Raw genomic sequence first — 14,713 nt, 5'->3', positions numbered from 1 at the left:
ACCCCAAGAAGGCACTCACCTGGAACAAAAGATACAAATAATTGAAAAGACCCGTCCGTGCACACACTATTTTTATAGCAAGACATCTTCCTCTTTCCTCTTAATTTACGACTTCGGCTGGTCAGGTCAGCCAATGCAACAAGAAGTTTAGTTGCATCCCCGCAATTTACTGCCCAGCAGCTTTTATTACGTGAATTACTATAGTGTATAGTGCTGGAGTTCCAGTGATTTATAAATAAATAAAAACGCAACGATGGGTTGAACGCAATGAAAAAGTATAGCGTGGTTGTCGACGCCATTCTTTGTGTCGTGTTAAATAATACACTTTATTGGCCGTAATAATAATTGCAGCAGAAAGTCGGCGCCGGCGGTAGCTTTAGTGCGGTGCATGTTGTATTTATTTCCTAGTATGGATGATCAGCCTCACAGACGGCACGAGAACCCTTTCCACATTTTCTATTCAAATGATTTCAATAAAAATAAAAAAAAAACTCAGAAAGAGTATGTAAAAAACGTAAAGAACGTACAGCTTTTGCTTGGATATCAAAGTAATATGCTCATGCTGCAATAAATACGTCGATAAGTTTCTTCAGACGGAGAAAAAAAATCATTTTTATGCAAAAAGAGCGGAATGGAAAAGAAAACTGACAAGACAGATTTTTTTTTTTTTTTAATTTTTTTATAAAAATGTTTGATAAATAGGATGGAGCGCTTTAATAGAATCTAGATTTTTACTTTTTTTTTTAATTTTAAAAGAAAACTCTTAAGAATAAATTTTACTTCTGATTACCACAAACTGAGATTAATTTTGATATTATTTTGCAAATATACTAAACATATGTATTTATCAAAACCAAAATTATTTTATAAGCTGCGATAATTGTTTCCTTGGCGTGTCGTGTATGTTTTTGTCCCTATCAGTTGTTCAAATCGCAATCTCACGGTTGAATAACGCGGGAGAAAGTTATATTTAATGGTGCACATATAATGCAGCTCGAGAAATATATTTTTGTTCAAAATAGTTGCTGGGAATTGGGCGGGCGGGCAGGCGACATTCCACAGAGCTTTATCAAAACGGGACATCTTTCGGAGTGCATAGTTTGATATATGATTTCCTAATTGGCCCTCCGCAATTATTTATCGACCCGAAGATAATTTTTGTATATAGTGATAACATCAAGATCCAGGAATTAATTTAAACATTTCTGCAGTAGAGTGCGTGCCTGGGCGTCGTTTCCTAATTTATATATCGCGTTCCACTTCCCATTTTCTAATTAACTCGGCACTAGAGGCGGAAATGGAAAAGCAAAATTATTTACAAAAATATTATCAACAGTTGTCACAACATTTTCGGCACTTTAATATACATTCGTGGGAAATTTTTCACGTGGCGAGTCTTGGAAAAAATAAGGCGGACGGCGTCCATCAAAAGCCTCGGAGCGGAATCTGCAGCAGAGCAAAACAAAAGGTAGAGAGAGATGAGGCTGGCGGCGGAGATTCGTCCGCTTGATCGAGCACGGCTGAGCCGCGATAGATCCTCGAGCTACTTGTTGTACACTCTGTGTGTGCTGATTGCTGGTGGCGGTCTAATGAAGTTGTTCGGTGTGCTTTCTGCTAAATTTACTCTTTCATGCGCGCCACCAATGGAGTTGCGCGCCGCTCCAATGAGTATATCCATTATTCACGCGGCGATGACGACTGAAAATAGCGCCACGGAAAAAAGCTATCAGAGATTCTAAACAAGGCCTTCGGGGCATCTGCCGCTGAGCTGCACAGCGGCCACTTTTGCATAGTTGATCAGATGCACGGAATTAAAAGAAAACACCGTGGGTGGAAAATTTAGTCCGCCAAAAATGACGCCTGATTTCATATATAAATAAATAAAATTTGCACTTCAATTCTAAACAGCCATTAGATAAAATTAATTTAACTAAGGCTTAAAAAACTAGTAAAACATAAAACATATCTACAAAAAACAAAATATAAATTTTAATAAAATAAATTCCTTTTTATTTTTAATGTAAATTTAAAATTCAGTCAAAAAAATTATTATTCTAAAAAGATAAATTATTGCCAAATTTGAATTTTATTATTATTATTTTTTTTTTCCAAAAAATGTTTCGCACGCTTGGCCGCCTTGCATGACCAGCCGCAGTGTCGCTGCTTTTTGTGCCCGCGTCCCAATTTTTTGTCCGTGTAATTAAACATCCACACTTGATTGCTCCACCGCCACCGCCTGCACGACCGAAAATGTAAAAGAAAATTGCTCCGTCGAGAGCAGCGCAAAACAAAAAGAAATGACTTGTACTCTCTAACTGAACCGAGGTGCAATTTCACGTGGAAGTCTTTTATGGCCACGACAGGGGAATTCAAACTGCGCGAAAAATCTTGCGCGAAAGTAAAACGCTCATTTTGCCTGCAAAGTTGTTTCATTTCCAGCAAGATTTATAAACTAGCAGGCACGTCTGCGTGCACGAATCATTGTGAAGACAAAGGCGTTTTAATTGGATTTGAGCGCGCGGTGCTTTTTGCAGAAAGGGCCTCACTTTTTCGTGCATGCGTGCTTCTCCTCCTGTGATTCTTATTAACAATAATATATAAAGAGGAAAACGGTCCATTGTGTAGTCAAAACGGCTGCGTTTGTGCCCAATAAGATACCGATCGATATTTATGAAACTTGTGCGCTGATGTTTGTGCATGGCCTATTGTTTAACCCAAACAAATATTTGCTCATTACTTTGATGAGGATCGAGGATCTGCCAAGCAAGGATATCAATTTAATTCCTTCACTGCCTAAAAACAATCCATTTATGTTTAAATAAACGCGAAATGAATCAGATCAATACCATTTTTTATTTTTTAATTAACCACTTCTATGTAAAGGATTAACAGACGTTATTTGTGCTGCACCAATTATGCTCTAAGATGCGACTTAAATTGAAGCAAAACATGGGATAAATAGACCATAATGGTGTTGCACCAAAGTAGCTCTACGGAAGCTCTATTTTGCACCTAATTTCAGGTATATAATAAAGACCAATTATGTGTCAGCACTATTCGCTTTTATATTGAAAATTTTTAAAAATTAACGACTTCTTTGAGTAGACCTGCAGACTTCGTTTTGCAAAGGTTGGATTAGTAAAATTGAACTTGTTATCACTGATGTGCTGTAATTTAGCTTTCATTTTTCTTCAATCTTCAGATTTACAGATTGTGCTCTTCAATTAAAGCTTTAATATCTCCCGAAAGTTTCAATTTTCATAGAAATATTTTAAATTTGGCTTCCAACACAGTAAAATTTTCTTTATTGTCGCATAAATATCAATCAGAAACTTCTTAATTTAGCTCTGGCGATGAGATTTCATATCATCGATTTTTATTAAATGTATAGAAATATGCCTTCAAAGAAATGTATAAATAGTATTTACTCGTGAAAGGTTTTGCTTTCTTTTGAAGTGGATCCTCTCGACCCCATATGGTCCCCTGGGTCTGCAGCTTTCTGTCCAGTTTCCTAGACTGGGAAGTAGGAGAAAATGCCAAAGTTCGCAATATTCCGCACGACAAATCAAAGGGGCTGCTGGCGCTTTCGGCAGATTCGCCAATAAATTGCATACGTGCGCGGGGCGGTCTGTTTCGAGTCCTGTCGAGAGCATGCCTCTGCGTACAATTTTTTACACACAAGGCGAGTCGGATGATAAAAATCTGCCTCGGACGATGGGTTTTCTCGTCATCTCGGAGAGCGGTCGTCCTTGATGGTCCCTGCTTTCGCACTCTCAATTTTCCGGCACGCATCAGCAGCATCGCTTGCTTTTTATATGGAAATGCTTTCTCGCTCCTTTAGATGCCATAAAATTATATACACATCAGCAGATTTCAAATTATCTTTTATGGACGAGGCAGCCGGCAGTGCCGAAAAACGCTGCGTGCCACAAGCGACCGACACCTCGCGCGCACACATATTATGGTGGCACGCATACAGTTCACACAGGCATGGCACACGTCGTTTCAGAGGCGGCATATCATTTTCCACCGTGGTACCCTTGCCCTTTTGCGCGAATAAATTGCGTCCTGCGTGATTTGCACACTGATTTTCAAAGGCTAACAAGATTGTTTGCTCAAATTTATCAATAAAAACACGATTAAATCAAATCTTTTCCCCAAAATTTTGCAGTTAAATTTTTTGCATAAATTTTATGTAATATAATTTTATATTTATTCAAACAAAGGAGATTTATTTTTATCAAATTGGAAATTGAAACATGTGAAAAAATCATGACATGTATAAAACACGTTTTTTTCTAATTATTTTAAATAACTTTTTATAGATTTTAATACTAAACATTGAGTTTTAATTTGTTTGAAGAAGTTGACACTCGAGGAGATGATCATGGAAATGAAGATTCGGGCTTTCCCATTGAGTTTTAATATTACAAAATTATTTAATAATTAATTAATCGAATAATTTTTTACTCTTTTTGCACAAAAATTGTTAAAAAATAAATAATGTTGGCAGATTAAAGCATCACGTTAAAAATAATAGAGAATTCGGTCGAAATTGGCACGATGAATCTTTATTTTTCGCTTATCAGGAAAGCAAACAAATGGTCAAAACGGCAAAAAGGCGCGAAACGAGCTGGGGTGAGTTGCTGGTGTAAAAACCCTGGTGTCTGCCACTGATAACGAAGTAAAAAAACGCGCCGGGAAGAACCTAGAGAGAGCAGAGAGAAAGCCCGAGAGAGATGATTCTCTTTTTCCTTCTGCCGCCTCTCTTCTCTCTCGCTCGCCTACATACATATCCAGCATGCGGGGGTGCGATAATCTGAATAAGGAGGGTGTGCAAATGGAGAGTCCCAAGGGCGTCTCCGCATCAAAAGATTGAAATGAGACTTATTTGCAGAAGCCGCCGGTCTTGCTCGGAAAAGTTCAAACCTTCTTATATTTCTCGACACGCTAAAGGAGTCGAGCGAGACGCGATTGAAAGCGAGATAACAAGTCTGGAAAATGCTCGCGAGCAAAAGATCCCTGGTGCCGCAGCAGCGTCATTTGCACCCACCCGCATTTCTTTGGCAAACGCGATAATTAATTCACTTGGAGAGTGAGAAATCGAATTTCGTCAAGCAAGTTGGGGGCGCGATGAATCATCACACAGCTTTGAGATTTAATTCTCCCACCGAATTCTAATTTCCCGAGAGGATGGGAAATGAAGAATGGAGGGAAGATTTTCAATTATTATTCATTTATATAAAAGAGAGAAAAATGCAAAGAGAGGCTGAGATCATATTCGTACCCAGAGAAAAAACCATATAATTTAAGAAAATGATGTTTTATATTCGGCTTACTTTGTTACAAATAGGAAAATTCCAGGCCCATATTTTCGAGAATAAAATCTGAGAGTTTTTTTTTTGTGATATTGCATTTTCTCGTTTGATCTCGGCATATATGCATGCAAATATATTCCGTCGAATTGAGTGTTTGTGGAAGAACAAAAAAGGACCTCTGCTTTTTATTTTGCAATATGAAATTCCCCGGCTCGTCTCGAATCACTCTTTCTGCACGTATAGAAGGTTTACAATAAAAGCTCAAGGTACGTTTTACGTTTGAGACGAAAAATACAAGTGAGAGAAAAACTTACATATATTTCCCGGCCGGGCTCTTCCAGGTGCACCCTCGAGCGGTCTAGCTCTCTTGAATTCCATATTGCAAAGCTGCATGTCCCATTTGTATTCAAACCGAAAAACTACCCTCTCTGAGATAACGAAAATTACCCTGCCACCGTATTTTGAATTTATTTTTTCCTATATAGCTTCCGGCTGAAAAATAAAATGCTTATATTTTTCCACTTTCCACTGGGAGCGTGTAAAAAAAATAAAATCATCGTTTTTTTAAGGTCAAGCTTTCAGTTCGCTCCAGGACATTCACGGAATTTCCAAAATCATATAATTTGCTCCAGATAATTCGTCTGGAGTAACATATTTGTTTTCCTGTGTATATTTTTGCTGGTGAAAGTTTTGCCACATTATTCCTTATAATAAGCAAAACATGCGAGACTCGGTAATCTCGGCTAGAAAGGAAAAAAACAGCATTTAAAAAGTTTAAATTGAAATTTGCAATTTCAAGTAAACTGAAGAAAAAGAACAAAACAAGAGAGAAATAATAATGGTTTAATCAGATGAGTGGAAAATATTTTTTACGTCAAAATATTTATGAAGTGCTTGTAAGAATGAGAGAGCGTGGCGAGAAATTCTCATAAATAAACATGTCCTCGTGTTTCTTTTTTTGTGCGCTCGACGGGAGTGTAATTTTTTTTTCGGCTGTTGGTTCATCGGATCAGAAGTTAAGGCGCGAGGGAAAAGGCACCACGCCCAATTTGTTTTAAAGGAAATATCATTTTCGGGGCCCGTGAGTCAAAGTGCGGCGCACAAATCTCAAAATTTATTCAAGGAGAGAAATAAGGCGACGGAATAATAGAATTGCTCTCGTAATTCATCTTCTGTAGCCCACGTCAATATTTAAATCGGAAAGAAAACAAGCTTCGAGAATATTTTTAATAAAATCGCCGGGCTAACTTGTTTCACGCCCAAAATAAATTTTTCTTTTCCTGCTGCTTTTCGGTACGAAGAATTATAAAAGAATTTCCAATTCAATTATGTTCTCTCCAAGAAGAATGTCACGCCAATTTGGAGGAAGTAAATCAAAATTTGGCGACGCCTTATTCGTCTTCCTAATTTACTCTCTTTTGACTCTTTCAGCAAACCTAATTAGCACCGGTGCCAATTAGAGAGCCGGAGAAATAAAGAAACGCTGTCGACTCCAAGCTTTTTTGCAATTAAGGAGGATCAATCGATTTTTGTTAAGATTCAAGCAAATAAAAAAATTCCCTCTTACCTCATAATCGAAATCCAGTTTGGGTCAGTGTAGAAATTCCGTTCGTCGATCCAAAAGCCTCATGAGCAGCTGCAAAAAATACCAATATTCAATTAAAAACACGCTCTAATTATTCACATAAAAAGCAAATGAGCAAAAAAGGTGCAAAAATTGTGACAGCGCAGTGGTTACGTGACACCCATCACAACAAAATAAATTACTTTTCGTTTAATTAACGACCCACACCACCCCTTCATGATGATGAATTGATCAACAACACATACATCCTCGCTAATTAGAATTTATTTATCATCTAGCACGTATTTGACACTGCCAGCTGACAATTTTGTTTAATTTATTTCAGCGCAATTTCGGTATAGGCAATTATTTACGGATGAAAATTATATAAAAAAAAACGATTGCGAATTTTTGTGTGTGACAAATATAAGCGCTGTAATTAGAGTTGATGAGTCCAGTGCTTTTTAAAATCACACTGAGCAGTGTGAAAAGCGGCGAGCATAACAGAGGTGAAACAAAATTAATGCGGACATCCTCTCACGCAAGACTTGAATTCAAAGAGATTAAATAAATTTGACCAAAATTGCGTTATGAGTTCAAAGATGCATTTAACTAAACGTTTCGAGGCAGTTTTTTTTATAAATAATATTTAGAATAATTTTTATTCTTTAGAGTGTAATATGAATAATTAATCGCTTCATTAGTTCGAATTACACGAGAAAAGCGGCTATTATGGATCAATCTCCGGAGCAAAAGTATCCAATTTCAAGAGCATACTTTTTGCCTCAGAAAAGGCAAAAGTGTCTGCGTGAACGTGAGAGGTGGATCAGATTTCCCGACCAATATTTACAGTATATTGCCGCGTGACGTGCTAGACCGCGCTGGCTCGTTTTTCATCCCCGAAAGCAGTCGAGAGATAGATTAAACGACGCGCGCGAATAGGACAAAGCGTCAGGCGGCGGTTTCGAGCACAATGCCTGTGCCTTTTATATTCACTCTCCGGCCGATGACAATGCATGCATGCACCAGGTCGTGCGGGATCCTCTGCCCGATTTTTCACACATGGTCTGCCGCAAAATGAATAAAATGATGATGAATAATATGGACCTCTGACAGCGCAGGGTCGGCCGTGAGCGTGGCTAAAATGAATTAACCTTAATATTGCTCACATTTTCAGAGCTGACGGCTGGATATATTTAAAATTTGAGCATTGCTTGTTGTGTGAATAAATATTTAAATAATACATATAGAACCATTACTGTAAATTACATATTGAAATTTGATTGCAAACGTTGAGTTACAATAATAAAAAATTTAGTTTTTTGTAGTATCAAAAGTAAAATTTAATTTATGAACTAATTCAAAAAAATGAGATAGAATTATTAAAAATAAAAAATGCTTTCATTAATTATTGATAGGACCGCAAAGGACCACATTAGTCAGATGGTCAGGTTGCTCGTTTCCAAAGACCCCGCAAGCCTGATCCCCAATATCTTGCTTGCATCTTTTCTAAAGCAATTTGCAAATAAATAATGTATGCATAAATTTAGTTAATTTATGTATGATTTTTCTTTATAAAAGGTACCGTAACAGTATAGTTTACTTTTGAAACTAAATAAACTTTCATTTTAAACCAAAACAAAGCAACTTTCGTGGAATTGCAAAATAAATTCTTACAAGATCTAGAGGATTTACGAACTGGACGACTCTTTAGGCATTTTCAGGCGGAATTTCGCAATTTCCCGAGAGCTGAAGAGATGCCAGAGTTGGCGTTTTGGCCGCGACCCAAATTTCTCACCCTGCAGCATCTTCATTCTCGTCGCGCGAGAGAAAAATATGCGCCACAAGCAGATCCGCTCGCTCCCTCGATAAATGCGCCGCGCACAACATAAGGTAGAAAATTGAATGGCTGCTGCGGTGCATGTGATGCCCGGCGACACACAAAAGCGGAAAGACGCGCATTGTGCGTGTGCACTCGCAAGTGGTTTGGCACCAATTAAATGCATCTTTCAATATTCCGCTTCAGTTGACATTTCCTCACCGAAATGCCGAGGGACGTTTATTATGCAATGTGCAGGGGTGTTTGGGACACACAAAAAAAAGAAATAGAGAAAGGAGCGGTTTCGGAGCGGGTGGGACAGCTGTCGCAAATAAAAACGCCGACTCGCATCAGCCGTGATGGAAGAATTTTTTCGTGCAGCAATAACCACGCGCGCCAGCACGGCCCGTCCAATTTGGCACGCCCTGTGAACCTGAATGTCCGCTTGCACGTCACCTTTTATCAGCGACAATAATTCTTTATTTCAAAAACGTTTGTCCCCTGCACACGATCGTGCAACCGGTGCATAGATAACAAAAGGTTCACCTTGGTGTCTTTCAAGATATGTGTATTATTGAGTCTTTGCAAATTTTTGTAAATATTCAAATAGATTGATTGTATGTAAGCATTATGGCGTAATTAATTTAATTTAATTTGCCAGATGAAACAGATTTTCTAACTAATTTGAATATTAAACAATTACTTCAATTAGCAATAGTTTAGCAAAATTATGATTCAAATGTAAAAAATAATTAACCTTGCAGGTATGTCTGAAAAATTGTAGGTAACTTAGTCTTTAAGTATTATAATTATGCATCAAAGCTTACAAATATAAAATATAAACTCTGGCTGAATCCGTGTTAAATAATTATTCAATTTTAAATGAGGAGCGTTGCAATCCTCATAAGTGCCGCCTCATAAGTCAAAGAAGATAAAAATAAAAATAATAATAAAATATTACCTTTATTTTGCATGTAAATGTGCCTTAAAAATATAAATAATTATTTAAAAATGGAGATTAAAATATTTTTAACTCATAAAATGTATACAACTAAATTTTATTTACGGCAAAAATTTAACAAATAAATGGTATATGAACCAAAATTTGAATTTGTATAAAACAAGATGAATCAAATTTGTATATAGATTTCAGTCTCACATCCACACAAAAAGAGTCTCATGTCAGACATAATTATTATCACTGGCAACATCTTTTCCTTTTTTTCTCTCTCTGATTGTGAGCATAGAGGGAAAATACATATAATAATGTCAAACGTGGCGCGGTGTCTTGAAAGAGAATTCGCTCAAGTGAACACGACCCTCACCTTACTGGATGTGTATATGGGAGCTCTGGGTATAGGTACACATATCATCGTGCCCCAATAGTTGCCTCGGCCGGCGAATGTAACTGTACATTACGTGTGTGCGCATCATTGTATGCCTGTTCGTCTCTCTCACAATGGATCGCTTTATGTTCGCAGGTATACAGAGGACGGGTCCTCAGTGTGTATGTGTTCGTCCCTGCGTGCACAAATGTGTCTCTTTGTCCTGCGTATATAGCGAGCACACTTTTATTATATCAAATGTGATGTCCCTATGCTGGCATCTCACCAAAAAGAAAAAAAAATGTGAAAAAAGCCGAGAATTGCGAGAAGCAATATTGGAAATTAAAGTAATTGAATTGATTTTGCCATGTAAAATTGAAAAAAAGCAATAAGCCTAATTTTTTATATAAAAATTACAATAGTATAATTGATAATGAATAATAATTTATGATAATAACGTTGCAATAACAACACAAATTACCCAATCAAAAATTAGAGCTTGCCCTCTGCAAGCTCATGAGAGCACATGCCGATAAGACCCCCCCCCCCCCCCCAAAATAAAAATATTATATTATCCTTTATTGACTTATGGTGTGATACTGCGATACAATACTCTGGGCAGGCCACCTATTTGCAATGTAGTTGTGCTGCTTTTATATTTCAAATTTTATGTATAGTCATATTTAATATTTTATCAAATTGAGAATAGTTTAATCATTAATTGTTTAAGTTCACACAAATTTTATCATTTAATTTTGTCTTACCATCTGGCATTATTTTCAAATATGATTTACTTTTTTTGCGTTGTATGAATGGAGAATAAATAAATAAATAATAAATAAATAGATATTGGATAAAATTTGAATTTTTTGTAAAGAGTCAAATACAAATACAAGCAGATTAATAAATCAATTAAAGACTTTATAATAATGAAATAAGAAAATTCAATTTTTTACTGTAAAATACAAATTATTGATTGATTTTATACACAAAATTAAATCTAATTTTAAAAATGATTTTTTTTTTAGATTTCGCTATTTTTTGTTAAAAGGCTTAAAAATTTAATATCAATACAGATTTTCATGATCTATTCTGTTCAAACCCATCAATTCGAGAGGTCCAGCATTATTTTCATTCAACGCGACAACAAAGAAGAAAATTTGTACATGTGCATCCTGGAGTGGGTGTATTTTCCTATATTATTATTTGTTTGATTATTTTGACCAGCGGCACAGGAGGACGGATGAATTCCCGGCGCACTATGCACTTTGACGAAAATTGCAGCTGCCATTTACAAGTGTAATTCCCTGATAATGCAGCTTTGCCTCAATGAAAATGTGCCTGATGTATTTTAAAGCATGTGCTCCAGCACATTTTATTTATTTACACTCCAACAGTTTCACGATAAAAGGATCAGAACCTTTTCAGCGAGCCGCTTTTTCGCTCTTGTGTCAAATCAAGATTATTTTGCCCCAAATCCGATGGATATGACAAAATGGGAAAAAATAGAACGACTGCGGCACTCATTCATTTTTGTATAATAGCATATAGAACAGCTTATCTTGTAAGATATTTTGTCCAAGGAAAATATTATATGAATTTTAAAGAAGGGCTTTTACGTCATTCAGAAATTTTCGGTCCTAAATGATGAATATTCACGCGATGAGCCGCGCGGCAAACGAAGTTTACACTGATTTTCCATGCTGTCGGAATTAAGTTTGCAAATTAAATGGTGGCGAGATTAGCCTTTGCTGGGGATGATAAAGAGCCTGTTTATTTGCATCTCGCCGTCATGAATATAAGTCTGCAGCTTTTTCGCATCTCTATATATCACGACACGCTCGCTCTTTCGCGCGTCTCTCGGCGCGTGCGAAGATGGGGAATTATTTTCTCGTTCCCGTCAAAGAGAATAAGGAAAAGCAGCGAGCCTCACGGCGCCGGAACAAATGAAAAATGTAACTCCATTATTCAGATCCGGCCCGCGTGCGTCTTGAGAGCCTTTTAAATTTTTCATACACGCGGCCTCTTTTAATAATTCACGCTCCACGCCGCGCCAACAACTTTATCAGAACCTTTTCCTTTATATTTTCCCAGTGAAATTTGCAAATTATTTCTCTGTGCCAGCGTGAGATCTTTTTTGAAAATAAATTTGGCATTCAATATGTAGGCGTGGCAAAATTTTGGACTGGACAAGCCATTTTGCGCCGTAATTAAATTGTGTGTCATCCTTCCAGCGCGGGCAGAAACTCGGTTTTCCATTTATCAAATTATTCTCATCACCATTCCAAATGATGTGCAAATTAGCATAAATACCGCAGCACACCGCGTCCTAAAAAGCCGGCTGGTTAGCTTTGAAATAAGCACGAAATTTTCTCACACCAAAGCAACAAGCTTAGGACTCGGGCGTTATAATTCTATCTGCGCTGAAAACGATCAACCGCAGCGATAAAATTCAAATGACCTGTTAATTTCACAGTTCTGCCGCCAAGCAACACTTGTTTTCCTTCTGTTTATCCTCTCTTAGGACCGGGCTGCGTGGAATGGAAATTTAAATATATTTTCGGCGATAATAAAGTTGAGCCATTTAATTTGGGCGGTAATAAAAGAACCTCGTCTGCGCGGTTTGTAATTTTAGCCGCTCACAATATACATAGCGCATATAGTATTGTGAAATTTAATTTCTTTCCACACAGCTTTGGGAATTGGAATTGCAATTCGTTGGGAATTCTCAGAGGGCGTCGGAAAGCTGCATTTTCTCCAATAATAATTCAGTTTTACGCTCCCACTGGGAAATTAAATACAGTTTTAATTTGTCTGCAGTAAAGAGTTTTACGACTTTTGACAACGTGAAGTTTGTCTTCAGCGCAATACATCATTCCTTACCGTATGATATAATTTTTTTCTTTTTTTATTTGTTTTGAAACTTTCTTTTTTAATTTAACCAAATTTCTGAAACTTTTCGCTGAAAGTTAGCTATAAAACATTTTTCTTTACCTAGCCAAAAATCAAAAAAGGTTTCGTCTCCATTTTATTTATTTTTTATAGCCAGCATGGCAGTTTGCGAGCAAAAAACGATTTGGAGAACATCCTGCCTCACTTTTCGCATGATGGCCGCCGTCCATATAAGGTGTGTGTTATTGTCCGTGTACGTAGATGAAAACAATGTTCGGAAACAAAGACTGCACGCTATTATCAGGAAACGGGAAATTAAAGCGAGTTGACAGGCAGCACGATATAATAAACACGCTTATTGAACACGACGACGATTGGCAGGCGACCCTGAGCGGCGGGAGGACCTGAGCCAGGTGGCCCGGGAAATCACCCAAGCGTCCACTCGGGGGCGGGAGCATCAAACTCAATTAAAGTGTCTGATCTCTTTTTTGTCGCTGCTCAATTTATCGGAAGAGCTACTCACTCAGGAGCTTAGATGGGAATTCGTTTCCCGATTCCGCGCCTGTGAACTTCCTCTCTTTTCCCTAATATTCGAAATGAAAAGGTAAAAGGTGTGTGGAATTATTAAGGTTTCGGCTGTGGAGAGGGAATTTTTTTTTTGTATCAAAGGGAACGCCGTCGCTTCCGGCCGCTGGATTGTAAGAAGATTCAAGGAAACACTAACGAATGTGTTAAGGCATTTATTTGACTGCAGAGAATTAGTTTATTTTTTATAATCTCCCCTTTCTTTTGACAGCCAAAGCAAATAATTTGAATAATTATTTTATCTAAACGTTGATTAAAACAATAGGAGCCTTTGAGAATTCAAGCCAGCAGCAGGCTAATTGCCACGCTCGCGCAGATAAATATCAAAGAGCGCGGGCGAATCGCAAGGGAACTGTTTCCAGCGGCTGCTTTATTAAAGATCACAGCAGATTCTGAGCTGCTGATGCTGTCCAATAAAATGGAGAGAGTTATGGCGACAAAACAGAGGGCCATTAATGTCATTGTGCGGTGCCTGGAATTGTTACACCAGCCATGCCAGTTCCCAGCAGCGCTCAGATCCTGATAAAATGCATTAGCCATTTGAACAAGAGAAGCAGAGTTTTCATTCTTTTCAACGAAAACAGAACTAAGAAGAAAATAAAGTCAGAGCATTATGGACAAAGAGGGGCTCAATACTTTGCTCTCTTCCAATTATTATCTTCATAAAAGGGAAAAACAAAAATGAGTTAATTGTATAGGATAATTATTGATTTTTTTATAAAGATGAAACGTTAAATTCATTATTTCTTTTATTTATTGTTAAAATTGCAAGTACAAATCTCAATTTATTTGTATACTCATGATGCTTTGTAACTTGGATTGATAGAAAATTTATTTAATAATTATTGTAATAATTGCTTATTTTTATTTATTCTAAGTCAAAATTTAAAATTACATAAAAATTGTGAAATTTAGAAATTTGAAATTAAGTCTTAAACCTTTTTTAATTTATGAATGTGTTATGAATGCTGTAATTTTAGGATTCCTTGTAACTGAAAATTAAATGAATAAAATAAGTACATAATTAAATATAATGGAAGAAAATAAATATTTTCAAAGCTTTGGCCTCAAAACACTGATGTATGTTAGAATGGGGGTGAATTTCATTTTTTTATTTCCCAACAAAAAAGCTCCCCTTTGACTTTTCACTTTCATCCAAAATCAATTTCGTGCCCTTTGATAGAAAATACCGGCAGAGGGGCGATAAACT

General features: G+C 37.0%; 1 protein-coding gene across 2 annotated transcripts in view; it reads right to left on the bottom strand.

The window, feature by feature from the left end:
* Nucleotides 1–14,713, bottom strand: part of LOC132195391 (uncharacterized) — a 123,053-nt gene that overhangs the window by 99,136 nt on the left and 9,204 nt on the right. For both annotated transcript variants that reach the window (XM_059617347.1, XM_059617345.1), the window contains exon 2: nucleotides 6,886–6,954. The gene's annotated coding sequence lies outside the window, so the exon portion shown is untranslated. The remainder of the gene's footprint in view (nucleotides 1–6,885; nucleotides 6,955–14,713) is intronic.

Source organism: Neocloeon triangulifer, unplaced genomic scaffold (genome assembly GCF_031216515.1).
Source record: "Neocloeon triangulifer isolate White Clay Creek 2 clone unplaced genomic scaffold, ASM3121651v1 ptg000009l, whole genome shotgun sequence".
In the NCBI taxonomy this organism is placed as follows: domain Eukaryota; kingdom Metazoa; phylum Arthropoda; class Insecta; order Ephemeroptera; family Baetidae; genus Neocloeon; species Neocloeon triangulifer.
This window is presented reverse-complemented; position numbering and strand designations above follow the sequence as displayed.